We start from the raw sequence: 17,884 nt of genomic DNA, 5'->3' as shown, positions 1-17,884 counted from the left end.
AAATTTCCTTACAGACGCATCATATTTTCCATCACGACTTCATCGGCCAAAAGTTACAACCAAGCACAAAGAAGATGGGCATAGTACTAGCCAAGTGATGCAGTGTCACAAGACTCTTTAAAATTCAGCCACATACACATTCAGAAGCCAAAAGACGGTGCGGGAAAACACTTATTTACGTAGCGCAAACAAACAAAAAACTCAACACGAAAGGGAAAAGAAAGATGAGAGGAAAGGAGTAGACAACAACAACTAGAGGATAAGAAATAAAAATGGTCAAAGAAAATAGGATGTAAAACCAAAATAAAAAAAACCATGATGAACTACAAGTGCAAAACGAGTGCAAGGAAATGAAAACTAAGATGAAACTAATCCTACTCCTATCCTAATAGCGAAATGATCGAGGTTACGTGAAATGAAATTTCCAGTGAAGCCACCGTAGTCGCTCCCGAAAGATGTGTCACAACCACCCAATACACATGCTTTCCTCTATGATGGATACCATTTTTAAACAAACCTCAAAAGCTTCTTGCGAGTGTGTCCTTATTTGCACCAAGCTTCTTAGCAAGCGCGAGGAAGGATTGAAGCTTGTTACCTGCAACATGGCTTTCCAAGTAAGATTGTTCCAGCCATTCAACGATTGGGTCATGGAATTCATAATGGCTATTTGGACAACCTCGTGATCTGTGAAAGGGTGAATTCTCGATTTGACAGATGAGATCATGATGGGAATCTTGTAAGGAAAAATAAATCTGATCATTCTCAATAGTCATGCCAAGACAGTGAGGACCTGCCATAACCATCAACACAGGTTGAAGTGCCTCGCATCAGAGAAATCTGAGGAAAAATATGCTAAATAATGAATACCATAGAGCATGAAGCAACTGTCATCGGATGTGCTGTTGGGGAAATGATAAGCTAAATGACAGTCACCCAGGATAGAGGAATGGTCAGAGGCGCTGGTTGAAACGCAAGATTCCCAATTTGAAATGAAAAAGAAAAATCCATTTGAACAATATTGCGAATGCTTTGAATAATGGAACCAAGTTTCCTGTGAGCTAGACATGACGAACCACCTTCCTACAACTGGTCAAAAATTGCGCAGGTAGCATGGCCATCATAGGAATTTAAAAAGGATGCAAGCACTGTGAATGCATGAAACTAGTTGGGGAGTGGTGAAATGGGAGGAACTTGATTCGTGTGATAGCTTGTGCGCTCATCATCACCCAGGGATATTTCTGGTGTGATGAACAGACATATTTGTAGTGCAATGATCACAAGAAGGCCGAGGAGCTAATCATGAAGAGGGAAATTCGATAAGTATGATTGCGAGCAAACACAGTCTTTGAACTTCACCATTCCATGATTTCATGAGAGACAAACATTCCCAACCCAAGTTTGATGTAAGATATGTGCATGAAGACGGACATGCTGTAACAAATTTTTGGATTCGGTCATGAGTAAAATTTTGAAAATTTGAAAAATCACACCCGAAATACCAAACATTTTCTACACGGGGATCCACACTAAATGAAACCATGCATAAAGACAGATTGTGTGTGAGAAACTAGATCTAATTTAGTTTGGGGGTCTTACCAGAGTCGCGAGGTGCTAATAAAACCATCAACGGATGTTGAAGTGCCTTGATTCCCTGGTTCGTCCCAGAACTTTCCAGAATTACATAATCATCTTCTGAAGCGTGAACCGGATCATGCATGGATTGAGGATGGATATTGTTGCTGATTTCAAAACTGCTCTTAGGATGGAAACCATCTCTGTCACAGGTTTCACCAGATTTTTCAGCTTCAACAAGCTGATTTGAAGAGTTGTCTTCTTGCACACAAAGAGATGATAGGGAATGGGAAGAACACTCTGTGATTAGACTATTTTCAACTTCATCAAGGATAGACTCACTGCCTTGTGTCAATCAAGGAGATAACTTATTAGATGGAGAATAAAGAGAACATGGAGTATCTTCGCTGCATGTAGATGCATCATGAATGATAGGACGCAAGGGAAAGTGAGGTGAAGATGAAATTTCGATATGCATGTCTTCTTTGACTAGAGAAAATTCTAAATCTGAGTTAGAGTGTTCATGATAAAACAAAAGATCACATGATGTGCTTGGGCATTCATCACAACATATGGAAGCAAGGGAGTGATGACTTCCCAAGACTGGGGGTTGATCGAAAGAATTAATTGTACAGGATGTTCCACTGAGATTAGCAGATTAATAATCGTTCAAGAATGGAAGCTTGTTGTTTTGATGCACACAATTTTGAATCAGAGAGGGAAGATTGATAGTATCCCCACATTTTTTCTCCTCTGCCTGTGTAACATGACTGCCTTGTGCCTGATCAGAATTTGAGCCAGCAACTTGAGAATTAAGAGAATGTGAACAACTGGCCGGTGGAACAGATTGATCAGGAATTTTGTAACAGAGGTGAAAGAAGAGATCAACAAAGTCCTCAAGTGATTCGTCGGGCTCCATTCTTAAACGACATATTTTTTCACGGAAATCCTGGTGGCTATACTCATCGAACGTTTTAGTCATAATTTCGGCAAGCTGACCAAATGAATCGATAGAGTCAAAGGGTAATGTGTGACACCAGCATTGAGCATGACCTTCGAATGTGAAGGTGAGTATGCAACTTAGACATCTCCAAAATTTATTCCACAACGCTTGTAAAAATTAATAAATTGACGCACATGCACACAAAAATATGGTTCGCCCTCACCACTGAACTTCAACTTGGACAGGTCATGAATAACTTCCGCAGGGATGGTACATTCGAAATTTGTAGAAATACATCCTTGGATTATGATGTTAGGAAGAGCCATTTTTAAATAAGAGATTCAAACCAGACTCTACGGACACAACTTGTTGTATGGCCCTCCTTCTAGCGCCATTTTGTTGACGGTGCTGGACTCGCCAACAAAGGGTATCTCCCTGGTATGAAGTCCCAACTAGACCTCACACTGTTTGGTGTAGGAGTCCCATCTGGTACGATGGCCCGATTGCCATTATCTTAGAGATTTTCCTTAGCTCTTTCTGTTCAGCACATGAGAGTGTTATGCTTGTAACTTCAAAAAGTGAGGTGAGTATGCCTGGTGAGTGCGTAATGTAACTTGTGTCCAGGTTCTCTTACTGTAAAGGAGAGGGTAAAAGTGAGCCTCTAGATGAGAGGTAGTAGTACCACCCAGGGAGAGACACATGCGAGAACAACAAGGGTCTATCCAACATCGAACAAAGTAGTCCACAACGGATGCAACAATCAATAAAACCAAAGTGCAAGGGAAAACACATACACCATCCAACAGAATAGTCCACACAAAGGTGACAGTTGTTATAACCAAGAAAACGAGAATGGTCTGTCTAATGTCATGCGGAGTAGTACACATAGACGAGATAACAGTGATAAACAATACAACACATCTTCAACAATGTAAGTACTAAAATAACTAAAGTAGTTCAACTATCTTAGTACAGGTTAAGCAAACATGCATTACAAATGTTTAAAGAGTAGTCTTACAAACATCTATAAAACATGCGTGAAAATGTGCTCGCCTGAAGCAGGCTTCTGAATTAACCAAAAGTCCCAAGACACATCTATACACTATACATCACTAGTCTTAGTAGTGGGGCATTGGAGCCACTCCTCGCTCCTCAAAGAACATACTACAGACTCTCAAGGTTATGTGGGAGGAGCCAAGGTGAAAAGTCCCTTGCTCATACAATGGGAGGGGTATATATAACCAAGGGTGATGCTTGACCCTTGTGACTCTTGGACTACCCTCGTGACTGTTCAACTTCCTATGAATTTTCAATTGACATGACTCTTCGACTTTTGTGTGTGTCCATTGGACTTCACTTTACATTACATTTAGTTACAACAGATATGGCCCATAATGGTGATGTGGCCGAGACAACTCATGACACAACTCGATAGGACACTGCTTACATGCACTCGCTAACTGTGGTGTCCATGTCGAGATGCTGCACTCCAGAGTGATGGATGTAGTCTCGGTGTGCTTTGTATTCTCCTCCGCATGGCATAGTGCTGCGGGGTCTTCGATGGTCTTGGTCTTGCTTGATGGTTCAATGCATGTGTTCCCTTTCGCTTGTTGCTTGGTATGCTTGGTACGTTCGTCCATCTAGAAGCAAGTCTTCTAGCATGTGTGCTCCTTCTTCATCCCGTTCGTCGTCTTGCCATGATCTACTAGTGCACCTGTTCCTACAATTCACTCATGACGGGACGACATCAAATATAAAACCTCCTAGTCTAGCATGATGCATTGTTCCCATGTTCCAGGTGACAAGGAGGGAGGGAAACTCATTGAGACAACACAGAGCGCAACTAAGGATGGAATGAGGCATTCTGGGAGGACAACCTGCACTATTGGGAGAAACTGTGCAGTGATCACTGGGAGGCAGGATTGTGTAGTGAGAGTCACTAGTGTCAACTGCAAGGTGGGACCTTGACGGGGGCAACTTTTTCGCAGTTTTTAAAGGGAAGACAAAATAGGGTTGTTGAGGGTCTGCTGGTTAGTTCTGTGCAGTTTCTAGAGGGAGGATAGAACAATGTTGCAGAGGGAATACTGGTCATGACTGCGCAATTTATGGGAACAATGCAAGACAGTCAACAGGGGAATTGCTAGACATGTTTGCGCAATTTCTAGAGGTAGGGTAGAGAAATGTAACAAGGGTCATCTGGGAATATCTGCGCAAATTTTGTGAATAATGCAGAGCAAGGCAACAAATTACCAACTCGACATGTCTGCGCAATTTTGGGGAATAGTGTAGACCAGGGTCTTAGAGCAGTGCAGGTTCCTGGAAGACAAGGAAGAGGGTTGATGATTGTGCACAAAATATTGAGTTTAATTCATGCACAAAATATGGATGTTCTTATCTATATTCTCTTTGTTTATGGGTACATTGATTTCAAATTTGAAATTCTAAGAACTAGTGTCTAGGCTGAAAGTTTTGGTTTTTTCTCTTTGGAAGTAGATTTATTTATTTAATTGGCTACTTTGTGTGATCATCCTTGGTTCCTAGGTAATAAATTGTTATTATTAACTTCAGTTCATCCTATGTCTATTGATCTTGGATTTTAATTTAGGCAATGATAGTTATTCATCATTTATCTTCTATTTTTGGGTTGTTGGATTTAATTTTGAGCTTTTAGGGAATGGTCTATAGAGAGTTCTTGTCAGGGTTCTAACCTCCCTAACCCCCTAAATAGATAGATTACTATTTATTGCAATGCATGGAGTCCACTAGTAAATAAGTCCCGTATAGTAGTGTGAGCACGATTATTGTAAGAATACTTACTACAAGGTTTTTTATACTAGAAATTTCCATCTCTAGAATGTTGTTAAGGGATAGAAAATATGATATGAAGCTGTAGAAGCATTGTAAAAATGTCTTGGAAATCATCTGTAATATGATCTTTGCTTTCTTAGAAGTTAACCTCTTCAAGAGGTAAGTGAACATTTATTCCATATCAATAAACATATAATATTCTGGTTCATATTGCCTATTGTGTTTGCAATTCTATCTCTTTCTATAATATATCTAAGTAATATCTATTATCTATAGTCTCAATATTTTTATTTGGAATATCAAAGTTCTCCTCATTTTCATTATGGGTCATGCATGTATGGTTCAAAGCCTATTACGAACAAAGCACCTTGAAATGATAAAAAGTCAATGGTAACAATCCACTTTGCGGGGGAAACCTCCTTTGGTAGTGAATCCAATGCACAAGACAAGATATGATTCCAATACAAATGAGTCTTCTTTATCATAAATTGGAGATAATAATGATGTGATGTAACCTATCACTAGGCTAACCTCACCATGGCTAATAAACTTATAATGAATGATTTCCAAGGCCTTAACATAGCCCTCCTCTTTTAAAAATATTTTTCATCGAAGCTTGTAATTGAGGGTGAGTATTCATGAACTAATTTTACCATATCGCTCTTCTAGAGGCATATTCTTCCACTTGATTAACAAATCTGTAATAGTTCTATTTTGAAGAGATAGAGAATGCCTATCTGTAACTTTTTTATAGTTCAAGAATCATCTAATTCTAGAATTTATGTTGGATATGGCATAGTTTATCCCATAACTATTTTCATGAAAGATATATGAAAAAACTTATGAATGCGAGAAGGAGGTAGATCTAGTTCATATGCCACTTGTCCAATCTTTTGAATAATATTATAGGGTCTATAAAGTTTTGTATCTAATTTTTTATTCTTCTTTTGCTTGAGTTTATATTCTTAGAAGGTTGTAGTTTCAAAAATGTGTAATTACCCTCCTCAACTTGTCTTTCATTAGGATGTTGATATGCTTTCTACTTCATCCTATTTTGTGCCATTTGAAGGTTTTCCTTAAGAATTGTCAAAATTTATTTAGTCTTCTCCATATGTGACTCTATTTCATTTACTTTGGAATCCTCTTGCAAAAAATATGAGATACTAGGAGTTGTATATCCATAAAAGGTCTCAAATGGGGACACTTTTGTATATGTTCGATAGGTGGTATCATACCACCATTATGTTATAGGAATCTACTTCATCCATTGAGATCACTTGTTTCAAGACTAACATCATAGATAACCCTATGAACTTTTTTTAACTCTTCCTATTTGATCATATGTTTGTGGATGATATATTGAACTCATAATTAATGTTGTCCATTCACCCTCCATAATTCTTTCCAAAAATTTCTAGGAATTTTAGATCTCTGCCACTTACTATTACTTTGGGGAATACACAAAATCTATTAATTACCTTCATGAACACTTCTGCCACTTGGATTGTTATATATGTACTTTGAATTTAACAAAAATGTGAATATTTTGTGAGTCTATACATGACCACAAAAAATACATCCTACATTTACATATTGGTAAACTTGTAATGAAATCCAATAACTTATCTTCTCATATTTGATTGGGTATGCCTAATGGCTAAAAAAACCTTGGAGATTTTATTTTCTCTCATTTATTTATTTAGCAAACCTAACATTCTTTTACAATTTTTTGAATACATTTCTTAATTCCTTCCCCTTTTTTTTACTTTGATATGTTTTAAGGAACCCTTAATGTCCTACCAATGGAGAGTAATGGGAATATCGTAATAGTTGTTGCTTAAACATTGATTGAGGGCATGATTTTTTTTTTACCTTTATACATTGTATTTTCTGTTAGAGTATTGAGAATACGAATAATCGTACAACAATATAAAACAAATATGAAACTTTTCTAATCTAACCACCAATGCACAAAATGATATTTAATCAAATGATAAAAGAGACGAGAGTCAAAACAAAGAGCACACCATATATACATGGTAAAACCCCAATTGGGGAAACATCCACGTTAAGGTAATGACATTTTTCATGACCTTTAGAGATATCGAATCTTACATAGAGAGCACATTCACAAATACTTCAAACTTTACAAAGATAATAATTTGATATTCTTATGTTATGTTTCATGGGAATCCATAACCTCTATTATATACCAAGAGATAGAGGAATTACATCCCAATAATATATGTAGGATAATGCAATTTCACCTCTTTATATACTACATGATTACAAGGATATTTTACTTTAGCATGAAAGTGGGATATACCTATTTTACATAAGATTATCATTTCTTTTGACATAACCTAGACATTACTACTTTCCAAAGGGACACATTCCAATGCTCCCCCTTAATGATGTCTAAAGAGATGGAACTTTAGGGAGGAAGTTGACATTACATCAACACTCACCCTTGATGATAACTTCCCACATTCCCAACAACTTTTGAAGTTGCACAAACTTTGCCTCCATCATGGATTTGGTGGCTATATTGATCACTTTTTGTTCTGTGGGAAAAGAACCAAAGAAATAACAACATCCACAACATGATCTTGAATGTAGTGAGTATCTACGTCAATACATTTAGTTTTGGAATGATACATTAGATTATATGCAATTTGAATTGCAATCTGATTTTCACATTTTAACTCTACATTTGATTTATGAACTAGTCCAAGCTCAATGAAAACATGTGGTGACCAAACTAATTATTTAGCTCTTCCTATTCTCCTTGTGCTTTGTTTCAAAAGAAAATATAGAAAGAGTTATCAACCTCTTAGTGGACCATGAAATCGGATCTGAACCAAGTTGAAAGATGTACCTTGTAGTAGATCGTTTATTTGGATTGTCACCTAAAAAACTATAATTTGTATAACCAAGAAGATAAATCATAGCCCCACTCGAATTGAAAAACACCATAATTCATTGTCCCTTGTACATATCTGAAAATTCTCTTTGTTGTATGCCAATGAATTTCATGAGGCTTATGCATAAATATTAAAACCATATTAACGAAAAAAGAAATATCACATTTTTTGTGTGTCAAATATAATAAACTTCCCACAAGTTGATGGTAAAGAGTAGCATCAACAAGAGGAGTAGTACAATCAATAGTTAAGTTTACACCAAACTAAAATGACGTTAGTGAAGGCTTACAGTCACTCATACAAAAATAGTCTAGTAAATCCATCCCATACTTGTGCTATGAAAGAAATATACCATTGGACATATGCCAAATTTGAAGACCCAAAAAATAGTGCACAATGCCTAAATCTGTCATTTCAAATTGATTCTTAAGTTTATTCTTAAATTCTTGTATAGATGTAAGCTAGCTGCAAGTAAGGATAAGATCATCCACATATAATACAATAGTGATGAATTCATCATCTAAGTGCTTTAAATACATATTCAGATAAGATATACATCGTTTCAAACCGTTCTTCAGAAAATATCATTTTTCTCATACCAAGCTCTAGGTTCTTTCTTAAGACTGTATGAAGACTTATTTAATTTGCATGCCAAAATTAAAGTTTCAGTAGTGATAAACTAGGTGGTTGTTGCATATAAATGTCATCAAGGAGAAGATCACCATTTATTTTGATATCCATTTGGTGTAGTTTCCATTGATAAGATGCGGTAAGAGAAATAATAGTTTTTATAGTGTTCATGCTAGTAACTGGAGCAAAAGTTTCAATATAATCAACACTTTCTTGCTGAGATAAATCTCTTGCCCCTAACTAAGCTTTATGTTTTTCAATATGTCCATTTTAAGTAAACTTCGTCTTATATATCCATTTATAGCCAATTAAATTTTGTCCAAGAGGAAGAGGAACAAGAGTCCAACTCTTGTTCGTCATTAATGAGTTATACTCTACATCCATTGTTTTTTCCCATTCGGGTTTGTCCTTAGCTTGAGTATAAGTGGAAGGAATATTTGTATCCAAAACTTTAGTCATAACAACGAAGCCATATCTAGTTCGACAAGTATTAAAAGGAATAACGATACCAAAATCTCTGCATTCAAGAGTTTTTTTGGGCCCAAACAAGCAGAGGGATAGTGTTAGGAATCACTCTATTATCTTTGAAACATTCAAGAGGATCACTTGAAGAGGTAGGTGAACTAGGATCAAGATTAGGCATAGAGCTAGAAGAAGGGGCAATTGATATGGAAGTACCATGAGATGAAGGAAATTTAAGGTAACATGAGTGTAAAAGGCCCATGGGAAGGAGAAAGTTCATTAAAATGAACATCTCGACTAATGATGACACATGGGGTAGATGGATCAAACAAGTTATGGGCTTCAAAATGATCACTATCAAGGTACATTTTAGTGGTGAAATGTCACCAAAAGGTGAATTTTCAAGATAATATTTTGAGATTGGCTAATATTTTATATTATTTAAATATCTCATAGTTTGTCATATTTCAAAACCCTATTACATTTTTAAGGTATAAATAGTCACACAATATATCTCATAACATATCATATTCACCTATATTCAAAAAGAAAAAAAGTAAGGAATCATATTCACCTATTTTTAAGGTGGCAAGAGAAATTCAGAATCACATTCCCCTATTTTCGAGGAAAGAGGGAAAAGTTTCACCATATATAGTTTTCAAGTCCATGGTATTGGGTGGACCATGGTATTATTCCATGGTATTTGATGTGATGAATACTGTTTAAAGGTTAAACCATGCTTTTTGGGTGGCCCATGGTATTTGTTGTGATGAACAATAATTAAAGGTTAAACCATGCATAGTTTTCAAGTCCATGGTATTGAGTGGCCCATGTTATTCATCTATTTTACTTGTCATAGAAGGGCATGGAATTTTTACAAATAAAATTAGAATGAAAAGAAGTTTGTTAAATTTGAAATGAAAAATATTTTAAATTTTCTCAATTGAAGGGTAAGGAAAATTTTCATAAATATTCTACTTATCACTATGTTTATGAGTTTTTTCTTCTATTATCCATTGAAACAATTCAAGAAAATTGGGAATGTTTACAATTTTCATTATATCATGTCAATTCAAAATAAACCGGGTCACAACCTAGGGGATCTGAATCTTGGATCTCTTATTTTTCTCACGACTCACATTACTTTGATCACCAATTACGCTGCCCCACAGACAAAAAATAGAATTATTATCATGTACAATCAATCTTATTTTCTTGTAGTTCATGCATGCATGTATAACCTATTTATTAAAACTAAAACTTCATAGTGGACATGGAGGATCAAATACTAATTGGAATAAGTTCTCTTACCCTTTTTTTGTTTCTAATGGCTCACAGGTTTTCCATCACAACTAACCAGTTCAACATGTACATCAATATTCATTTGTTGAGGCATTCGAGGAGCATGAAAGTCATAAGACATATAACCAACAAGGAATTAAAAATTAGGGTTGATATTGGTGTGTTCTCTTCCACTTTTTTGGTTTTGATGTCATACCAACAAAACCCATAGGTTCAATAAATGTCAATCAAATCTTCATTTTTTGAGACATTTGAAGAGCATGAAAACCATGAGACATAAGCAATGAGAAATTGAAGAATGAGCGTCGATCTCGATACAATAGTTTGTCTCTTTGGTTGGCCCTCGCATGAATACAACATTGGGTATATTCTCATCCACTCTTTATGTTTCTGCTTACATGCTAATATTTAATTATTTATAAGCTTCATTTTATAGTTAAACCATCAATATTTGTAGAAATGAGGTAGAGTTGTTGAATCCTATTGTTAAAGAGGTTGGTAAAATTACATGAATTGTTAATCTTTGATTTAATACTAGTGTAACTCCATGACATATGGTGAGGCAATATCTACCCATATTCTATAGATCCACTTACTTGTCTTTTTGTGCATGGTGAAAAGAAATTTGACTGAAGATAATCTTGCATGTATTCTTTTGCATGTTGGGAGCTTAATTTAATTAATTCACTTGGATTTACGACTGGGATATATTCATTTTCATTTTATACATATGATCTACTTACTTGTCTTCCTTTGCATGGCAAGAACTTATTTTAATTGAAGATCCCCTCAGATTCTCCCTTCAACAAGAACTTAATTTAATTCATTTTCATTGTAATATATGTTTGTAAAAATACTATAAAGCAGGATTTGACAAATTGATATTTTCCTCATGTGATTTTTTATTGTAAAACATATTAGGTGCAGGTTGTTTAGCTACCATCGAAATCCTTTTATAGCTTTGAAATGTGAAGGTAACACCAAAGCAACTTTAAATATTTTTATTGTATGTCCATTCAAGTATACAAGGTACAAAACTTCTTAAGTTTTAGTTCAAAAATTATAAAGAAAACGATGTCATGAAAATGTTTGCAATTATGGAATAAAATTTTGTAACCTCACAATGAGCTTGATTTTACATAATTAATTTTATATTTTCCATGTCATTAGTGATTTAGAGATTTGAATATTTGCCACAATAATTTATCATTTCACTTAACAAATACATAAACCTCTTGAGTATATTTTGCCATTTTTTTTACAAAAATAAATAAATAGTAAGTGCATGCTTTAATGGTAATATGTAGAGTCCAATATCTTGAGTAATATATTTAAATGAGTATTTTATGTCTATATGTAAAAATATTATCATTATATGAATTTAGTTGTGTCAAATTGTTAGAATTTAATTTGATAATTAAGGAGTTACATTTGGAAAATGATAAATTAAGAGTGTTTTTTTACAATGAATTATTATAAAATAATAATTTTATATGTGAAATTTAAATTATTTTTCATTTGCATATGAAAGAATAACTTATTTTAAAAACTTTGAAGAGTTAAAATGAAGTTTTTATTTTTATTTTATTTTATTAAATAGAGACGGGTAGGAGTGGGACCCCCATCCATCACATTATTTGCACTCTGATCCGAAAATCATAGTTCATCATCTAGATTTTAGTGTTTGTCTGTATAGGAATCTACACAGACTAAGACAAAAAACCTATAGAACAAATCTTTTTCAAGTAAGGTCGTAGGTTAAAATGAAGTTAATCCTTCAATTTGAAATATAACCCTCCCCTTTAAATTTGATACGCGCTTGGGATTTATATTTACTATTTTTTCATAAATATTTATTTAATGTAAATAACTTAATTATAAAATTTCACAAATAACTTTTTTTAGTAAGGAATTATTTGCAGAGTTGGCATACTTTTCCATGACAAGATTAAAGGATTCACCTACCTTAAAATGGACATTGAACCAATATTCGCCTCTTTTTATAAACTATGATAAATATCACATCCACAAAGTTTTCCTTACTCATTACAACCAATGAAAATGCATTTGTGAGACTTGGGCTCTATTTTTTTCCTCTATCATCAAGAATATGGGCCCAACATTTGCTACCAAATATATAAAAGTTACTTATATTGGGTTTTCTTCCATTCCATTTCCTGTGAGGAGTAACTGCAAAATTTTTGTAGCAAAAAATCGATTTAAAATATAGTTAGCACAACAAATAGCTTCAACCCAAAAACTTTTATGTAATCATTTAGAATAAAACATACATCTAGCCATTTCAAACAAAGTTCCATTTTTCCTTTCAACTACTCCATTTCGTTGAAGTGTACAAGGACCAATCTTTTGATGTTGACTACCATGTTTAGATAAATATGCAATAAATTCCCTTTTAGTGAATCCCCCCCCCATTATCAATTCTCAATATCTTAATACTTTTATCTAATTCATTTTCAACCATGGGTTTAAATTCCTGAAATTTACCAAAGGTTTCACTTTTATGTTTCAAAAAATAAACCCAAGAGTTTATACTATAATCATCAATAAAAGTAAGAAAATAGATTGCATGAGACAAAGAAGGATTTTCAAGAGGCCCACAAATATCACTATGCACTAATTGAAATTTTTCTTTAGCACGCCAAGCTTTACCTTTATCGAACATTTTCATTTGATGTTTACCAAGCACACAACAATCACAGGCTTTCAATAAAAAAAATATGAGGTAAACCAAGTGCATCTTCTTATGTGGAATGGATTATGGGTTCTAGTGCTTCTAATCATATGCTTGTATTGCTTCACTATTTTTTTCTTCTGACATTCACAATCACACATCACATAAAGTTTTTATTGGAGATGGTAAACAACTTTAGTAGTAGGTTCTAGTAATGTTGAAGTTCCTGGAAGATATTGTTCATGTTCAACATAAGGTTAGGGAGTCCCATGAAACAAAACATGAGAATATCAAAGTATTATCTTTGTAAAGGGTGCGATATTTGTGGAGGTGCACTCTATGTAAGATTGGAGATTTATGAAGATAATAAATATGCTATTACCTTTCCATGGATGATTTCCGAATTAGGGTTTTACCACATATATTTTGTGTACTAATTTTTTTGAAGAGAATCTTGTTGTATAATTATTGAAGGAGTTAGAAAATAGTAACCAACTCTAATACCATGTTAGAATATAGAGAATATGAATAACAGTGCAACAATATAAATCAAACACAAAATCTTACAATTCTAACCTCCTACATATAGAACAACAATTAATAAATATAAGAAAATATACAAGAGACAAAAGAAAGAGCACACCAGATATATGTGGTAAAACCCCAATCAAATAACCACCATGGGAAGATAATAACATCTTTATTATCTTCAAAAATATCCAATCTTACATGGAGAGCACCTCCACAAATACTTCACCCTTTACAAAGATAATACTTTGATATTCTTATGTTGTGTTTCATGGTATTCCCTAACCTCTATTACATACCAAGAGATATGGAGGAATTACATCCCAAAAATACATGTGGGATAATGTAATTTCACTTAACTATATGTTAAATTATTACAAGAGAATTTTACTCAATGATGAATGTGGGATACATTTCTTTTACATAAGATCACATTTTCTTCGATCATGACCTAGACATTATTACCTTCCAAAGTGACACATTCCAACATTTCTATTAGTACTATTGTCATTTTTCCATTCATGGCAAGCTCCATCTAACCACTCAAAAATAAAAGATGTAATCGAATATAAACTTGAGGATTCTTTTATTCTAGAAAATCTTTTTATTACCACATTTCCCTTTTCCTTTGTGTATATTAACAAAATCTAACCCTTGCTTTTACTATCCATATTGTTTCTTTTTTGATGACAATTTTTACTCCAAAAAAATACTTTAGGCTATCATTGTTCATCTTGACTTTAAAGTGCCTTCCTAATAAGAGATAATGTTGTCATTTTTGTAACGCATGTAAAATTGTTTCTATTTATTTTTTATATGTATATTTTACTAACTCCTTTCCATTAAGTTGCTTACTTTATAAATCCGATGGTATCCCTTCTTGTGTCAATGGTGATTCTAATTCCTTTTCATGATTCATCACATTAGACTATGAATAATTTAGTAAAATCAGGTGTTTTTTAGTACTAGTGTATAAGACACAGAATCCTTTAAAAGAGAGAAAGTCAAAGTAGACTTGTCATTCCATACAAATCAATTTTTATTCAAGAGAGATGTTAGTGGGCATATAATGCACATGTAATTCTTAAAAAAATTCCAATGATATCTTGCAAGTCCCCAAAATCCTCTAAGACCCTTGCAGTTCTTAGGAATAGGCCATTTTATAATAGCTTGGGTATTTTGAACATTCACCTTAACCACTTCCTTTGAAACAACACGACCTAAATATTTTACCTGCTTCCTGAAAACACATTTGGATCCTTTTACATACAATTGATTGTTCTTGAGCATTTGTAGGACTTTTTTTTTGTACACTAGTAAAATCAACAAATGGCTCGAGCTTGTACTTTCATGACACAAGGTAGATCTCTACTACTACCACTATAACCTCTAGGCATACCAATGCAACCCCTCAAGTGGCACATAGGGATACTTGACGCTTTGTACGAATGATGTTGCAAGGAATGCCTTTACCATAGACTCTATTGCCAACTGATTTATACCCTCGGGGGTGAGAATTTATAGGAATTTAATCACATGTTTAATTTGGTCTTTCCATGATTTACTATCAATAAGTATATCAATAAAGGAAACAAACATGAATGTTCTAGAATGGGGTCAAAGGAATTTGTTCATAAGTCTTTGAAAATTAAAATGAGTATTAGTAAACCTAAAAGGCATGACCAAGAATTCATAATGCTCTTTAGGCATTTTAAAAGTTGATTTAGGAATGTCTTATTTTCATCATATGATCCGGTGGTATTGATTTAAGATATAACTTGGTAAATGAATTTGCAAATCTCTTTTCAAATTATTCACAAAATATATGAAAACATCCAACCTCTTTCTAAATTATATATAAACTCTTGGTAAATGCATGTGACTGAGACCCTCCATTCACTCCCACAACAAGGAATGCATGCGACTGTGGCCTTTTTCAAGCAGTTCTATGCCAACGACCCAAAATTCTGTGCCACTTTTTCAGGGCCAAGACTCAGGGTACTGCTTAGAATTTCATGGAACTTCTAGAAAAGATAATTGACACTAAGATAAGGTTACTAATGTAAACACTTGACCAAGAACTTGATCTGAACCCTACTAGCCCTGACAAGAATTTAATCAAATATATCGTAAACATGAAATCTATAGGTCATAGCAACAATTATGAACATTGGGATCTCATAATTATTTGAGAATCTTCAGGGAGGATTGATATCTCCTCCCAATAACTGCATTGTTATCTATTAGGGCATTCATTCATTATTATTTCATATACTAACCAAAACATGATGAGATCCATACATCAAGATTATCATAAAACATGCTCATAACCAACAAATAACAGAGATATATCAATGATGAAACAAATATTAAAACCACATAATGACAAGCATAGTTTCTCATGAAAATATTAAAGGAAAAGGAGCTCTTTTCAACATTTACAAATCTAACCAAGTCAGGGACTTCCACGTACCACCTGACCATAGATTGAGCTGAACTAAATCTCTCTTTCAACCAATCATCCATTCCTCATATTCCAAGCATGAATGTGGGATATCATGAAACAAATCAAACAAAACCAAACTAGGGCTTCCAGAGGAAAAACCACCTCAACCCTCAACCAATGATTCCACCTCATGGTTGGACATCACTAATCATCACCAGGTCGGTCTCTACCCAAGCTGTCCAGGGCTCCAGAGCATTTTTTCCAACCAAGGCTTTCAAGAATAGTAATTCAACCCACAACTGTTGTCGGGCTCCCGAGTGTTTTTCCAACCAGGGCTTCTAGGACTAGTAACTCAACCCAGCAAGGGATCCAAAGTGTTTGTCAAACCAAGGCTTCAAGGACTAGTAACTCAACCCAAGCTATTACATGGCTTCAAGAGCGTTTGTCCAAAGAAGGATCCAAGAACTAGTAACTCAATCCACAACCGTAAGGAGCATGAAAACAAACCAAAAAAGAGAGAGGAAAGAAACCCACAACACCATGGCTATCCAAAAAAGGCAAGGCTAGGAAAAACCATTGTTAATCCAGGCAATCTTGCATGCTAATGATAGATCATAACCAAGAAACCACATACATGTGCCATGCATGCCAAAACTAGTAAGGAAATCATACATCCAATTCAATACTTGAAAGAAAAAACCTCTGTAGATGTTGATCCCATTATCCCCTTGCACTTGCCTACTTTTCCTTTGCCTTCTTGATCCAAATCCCAAGTATGATGCACTCCTCCAAGAGTGCTACAAGAAAACTCTAAGTGTCCAAGATTATGGAAGACATAATAGAAGAGGGAGCTCCAACCTAAAACTAACAAAAAGCCAACAATAAAAAAAAACTATGAACTAATCCTCATAAACCTTTTTATCATTGAGGCCTCTATTTTCTTCAATTTTCCATTATTTTTCTTCAATTTCCTCCTCACCATCAACCTGTGACCTTTCACCTTCCTTTTCTCCTATTTTCCTTTATTCTCATAAATAAAATGCGAATTAATGTCTCACGCCTTTCCAAAGCCTTTTCCATGTCCTTTGCCAATTTCCATATCTATTAATTAATCAAAAGTGATCCCCATCACTATGTTTTTCCCAACATTCAGCTTGGAATACGTGTCCCATGACCTTGGTTGATAATTTTCCTTTATTAACTTTATTACATGGATTTTTGACCAGGGTTCTTACATAACCCTCCCCCTTTTGGGAACACCGTCCTCGGTGTTCAATGATACCTACAACCAACAAGACTACTGAAAAGCAAAACATACTGCCCATGGAGATTTATAACTTAACTTGTTGCAGTATTGACAATGATCAACCTGCTGAGAAACAAACCAACATAAACAACATGACAATCATAACGACATGAAAACCATACTGCTTATTGGAAATTTATAACATAGCTCATGGAGGTATTTACATAAATATACATATATACATATACATATATACATATACCAAAACACCACACCAAAACGTATACCAAAAGACATCCGCTCAACTAGCGAATAGAGAAGGAGACATAGC

At 34.5% G+C, this 17,884-nt stretch overlaps 1 long non-coding RNA gene across 2 annotated transcripts in view; it reads left to right on the top strand.

Annotated features, from left to right (window-relative positions):
• Nucleotides 1-17,884, top strand: part of LOC149153809 (uncharacterized) — a 58,851-nt gene that overhangs the window by 10,408 nt on the left and 30,559 nt on the right. For both annotated transcript variants that reach the window (XR_016263692.1, XR_016263693.1), the window contains exons 4-5: nucleotides 10,678-11,004; nucleotides 11,569-11,615. This is a non-coding gene — a long non-coding RNA (uncharacterized LOC149153809). The remainder of the gene's footprint in view (nucleotides 1-10,677; nucleotides 11,005-11,568; nucleotides 11,616-17,884) is intronic.

This window comes from Pinus tabuliformis, chromosome 9 (genome assembly GCF_031772625.1).
Source record: "Pinus tabuliformis cultivar Carrire ecotype Pingquan chromosome 9, CPIR1, whole genome shotgun sequence".
Classification (NCBI taxonomy): domain Eukaryota; kingdom Viridiplantae; phylum Streptophyta; class Pinopsida; order Pinales; family Pinaceae; genus Pinus; species Pinus tabuliformis.
This window is presented reverse-complemented; position numbering and strand designations above follow the sequence as displayed.